The 4,265-nt window shown below is 44.4% G+C and overlaps 1 pseudogene; it reads left to right on the top strand.

Annotated features, from left to right (window-relative positions):
* The first annotated feature begins 3,908 nt into the window (after nucleotides 1-3,908).
* On the top strand, nucleotides 3,909-4,026 carry LOC126163204 (5S ribosomal RNA; annotated as a pseudogene).
* The last annotated feature ends 239 nt before the right edge of the window (nucleotides 4,027-4,265 follow it).

Raw genomic sequence — 4,265 nt, forward strand, 5'->3', positions numbered from 1 at the left:
TCAGGTTAATCGTAATGCAAGAAAAATCAGCTGCATGAAACACGTACCACACCCCGAACGCACACTCGTGGCTGTACTGTTGTGCTGTGGGGGAGATTCATCTGGGCTTCCGTGGAACATGTGGTAGTAATCGAAGGCACAATAACAGCGTGAACTACGTGAACATTATTGCGGACATTCCTTCCTGTTTGACGGTGCCAGCATCTTCCGCCAGGATTATTGTCCGTGTCTCAAGGTCAGAACCGTCATTCAGTGGTCTGACGAGCATTGCTGTTCTATTGGTTTGAAGCCCCTGAACACATGTGGGCGCTGTCTAGCGCCAGCAACTCGCTGACAAATTTTAAGCTCGTAATTTACGGGAATGGCGGCAGCTGTGCCTAGACATCTTCTCACATACCTCGGTAAAAGTACCCAGCACTTATTAATCCATGCCACTGCATTCCATAGGTGGCCAAACACGTTCCTAAGCAGGTGATCAATCATAATATTTTCTTTCATTAGCGTATAAACTCCTAAACGCTCCATAGCGCGTGTGGTGGTGATCACTTAGAGCACCAATATTAATGGCAACCCTATTTGACTCCATTAGATCCAGGGAAGTGCATCATCGGTTACACACTTGACTAGTATTTGCGAGAACGGTAACTGAAACCGTCCTTCGACCATGCGGAGTCAGGAATTCCTCCGTTTCTTAAATTTATTAAGGTATCCGCGGGGCTGGTTCCTTTAAAAAGGACAAAACCGACTTCTTTCCCGAATCCTAGGTCCGTCTTTAACAATGGCGTGATCGACGAGATCTTAAACGCTAATTTTCTCAGGTTTATTTTCCGTTTCCGTATGGTGTGCGTCAGGAGCGCCTGTCGATGATCGTATGGGGTCAGATTTCACTCATTCTACTGTGCGTAGGGTATTGCTTAGTTAGTCTTTGAACTGTTGCTCTAGGAAATATAGCCCTTTCTAAAGATATCCATGATGATCTACAATGATCAACTGTACATTTTAACCCTTCTTTTAATGCGGCATGTGGAGTATCCCGAACTGCTGTATGACAATAACCATTAGTTAGAATAATATTTTGTGCGCTACCTCATTCTGAGTAAATTACTTTTTCATAGGATGAATCTACATTTTCTGTCTGTCATGTCGTAAACTTTTATTCGCTCTGGATTCGAAATTATTTTACATGGGTGTGACTGTTTCCAGTGATCAATCTCCAATGTTGCAAATAGCAGTGGGTCTTTCCGCCTATTTATGAGCAATACGTGTCATTTGTTGTCTTCGATATAACAATGAAGGAACTTCAACTACTAACAATGCAAGATTATTAAATAGCAGTGATTGTCAATGTATTGTATGACAATTAAGAAAAGGAAGGTAATTAATGGGGTATAATCCAAATTGTTCAGGATATTTTTTGTATTATGTCCTCAAAATGATTGACTGCACTCTCCATGTTGCAATACCTACAGTCTCTTCATAGCTACACGTTCCTTCATTGCCTTTTTTTACGAGCTAATCCTATACTCATTACATTCCTCGGCCTAGTTTTATGTATACCTTGTCATTCGTACCAAATTTATGACGCAGTTTTTTCTCATCATTCAACGGTTACTGAAACCCTCCTTCGATCATGCGAAGTACCATTTGCTTCAAAAGTTTTCCAACAGCACATACGCAAGGCGATAGTGATAGCACCTAACGTGAACTTGACGAATGAGGAAGATAAATGAGAAATTTTTAAACCCATTGGCGTTCCCGCTGTGCCTGAAAAGTCTAGCACCAAAACTTACACTAACCGATAAAAAAAACGAAGCACCCAGAAAACGTGATCGTATATCGGTGCAACGTGCACATGCGTTGGAAGTGAAAGCCCGCATACTCGCTGTCGAGGTTCTAATCGACGACGTCTGACCATCACATGGGATGATCTGTGTATTGTACAACAAGCACATCTTTGATCGCTTAAGATCTGCGCCTGCCTTCCGAAAACAAGTAATGGATTCAGAGCAACATTCAGTGACATACCACACCATTGGTCGAAGACTAGCAGCAGCCAAACTAGGTAACTACCCTTCCGTGCTTACAGTTAGACTGCTTTTAGCACCACAACATAAACGGCTGCGTTTTGAGTGGTGTTGTGATCTGGAAGCATGGAATGCTACTGAATGCGACGCTTTGTGTTCAGGAATGAATCGCGATTCCGCACTACTCTCAATGACCGCGGTATTACTCCTGGCGTCGTAATATGTGAAAATATCGGATATGGCTAAAAGTCACAGGTGGTAGTGAAGTAGGAAATTATGATGCACAGTGGCACGTCACGGACATCTTGTCTCCTCTGCCTTAGCTCCGAGCGAAAGTTTGGGGGGCCATTTCTTAAAGAGGACAATGCTCGTCCATAAAAGGCACATGTCTTTATGATCAGTCTGTGAATTTTAAGTATTTCTGTGGCGAGCAAGATCCTGGAATCGTTCGCAGCTCAGACGTCAACTCCGCCCCAATGCCAGCATCCAGGGCATTAGGGACCAGTTACAACGTTTGCGGGCTACCTTATCCCAGGAGCGGAGACAACGGCATTCTGACACCCTTTCCAAACACCCTTTCCAACCGAATAACTTCATGCATCTAAGCCATAGCCTTATGCTGACAGCTGTGCTCATATTGCTAAGTTCTTTGTAAATTTGACTGAATTTTTTAATCGCCAAAGTAATATCACTCACCCTCTAAACCCGAGAAGTTTTAGTTTGTTTCTTACTCCCCTTTGTGTTTCACTTTGTTAGGCAGTACGGGTCGGATCCTCGCCAAGTATAGCGTGATATTTCACCCTCTACTGATTACAGAGCACATTTATGTTCCGTCAAGTGTGACCTGATACTCTGGAAGGCTAAGGATTATCCGCGGGTTTCTTTGATGACCTAGTAAATGTCCACTACATTGCAGCACCTATCAATGCATCGACATTCAAGCATGGATTGAGTGTCAAACAACAGATTCAGTTCACACAATGTTCTTTGCGCCGAAGAACACCTCTATCCGTTGTGTATTGTAGCGGCAGCGCAGTGACGCAGGTCTCCCTACAGTCTCTCACTCGAAGATGTTGGAAAGGTATATGGCCGAAATATCAGTTCATGAAATGGAGTTTCTGTGACTGCACGTCTGAAAACTAGTGGATCATGTCGTAGATTGCTCCAGAATTTTGTGCATGCGTCACAACAAATATCAAAGCATTTGCATTTCCATATTAATGGCTCTTTGCAGTTAGCAAGAAAGCGAGTTTAAGCCTGCAACTTCTGACAGAGTGCTCTTTATCTAAAGATTTCCATTGGCTAGTAGTCAGTTCCGGGATTATGAAAGGGGTAGTTAGCTACCTAGTTTACATTGGAAACAGCCACAGTGAGTAGATGAAAGAGAATACACTATTTTTGAGACTCTGTTATGTGTCGATGAAGATAACCGTGATAATGCGATTTTTGGTGTTCGTTATGGCAATCCTCAGCGCCACTCATTGAAGGATGGAGTAGTACCTGGAGAGAGAGTCTTACTGGATTCTGGATGAACTATTGACAGAAACAAACAAGTACCAACAAGCAGATAGATACGTCGGACTGTGTCTGTGGTCTCCACTAAACGCACAAACCTGCTAAGTAAGAATAACGTCCGAATTTGTAGACTGTGACTTAAGGGTAGTGATATGGTTTCCCTACCAATAGTATAAAATTTATTGATAATCAGCTGCATCTGACTCTCAAGCAGATCCCATTTTCTGCATCTGTGATGCTCACGTGCTCTCCCACGGTGCGTGTAACAACCGTGGATTTCGGTGTTAGCGACGCAAGACGACATTTCCTTTCTCCTAAATATCGTGCTCCAGAAACAACACAAAATTATCTTCAAAGTGCTCACAGCTGGGCAACGGCTTTGCCGCAGTGGATACACCGGTTCCCGTCAGACCACCGAAGTTAAGCGCTGTCGGGCGTGGCCGGCACTTGGATGGGTGACCATCCGGACCGCCATGTGCTGTTGGCATTTTTCGGGATGCACTTAGCCTTGTGCTGCCAATTGAGGAGCTACTCGACCGAACAGTAACGACTCCGGTCAAAGAAAACCATCGTAACGACCGGGAGAGCGGTGTGCTGACCACACGCCACTCCTATCCGAATCCTTAGCTCAGGATGACACGGCGGTCGGATGGTCCCGATGGGCCACTTGTGGCCTGAAGATGGAGTGCGTGCTCACAGCTCCATGTGACGTCACAGAAGACAGGG

Source organism: Schistocerca cancellata, chromosome 2 (genome assembly GCF_023864275.1).
Source record: "Schistocerca cancellata isolate TAMUIC-IGC-003103 chromosome 2, iqSchCanc2.1, whole genome shotgun sequence".
NCBI classification, from domain to species: Eukaryota; Metazoa; Arthropoda; class Insecta; order Orthoptera; family Acrididae; genus Schistocerca; species Schistocerca cancellata.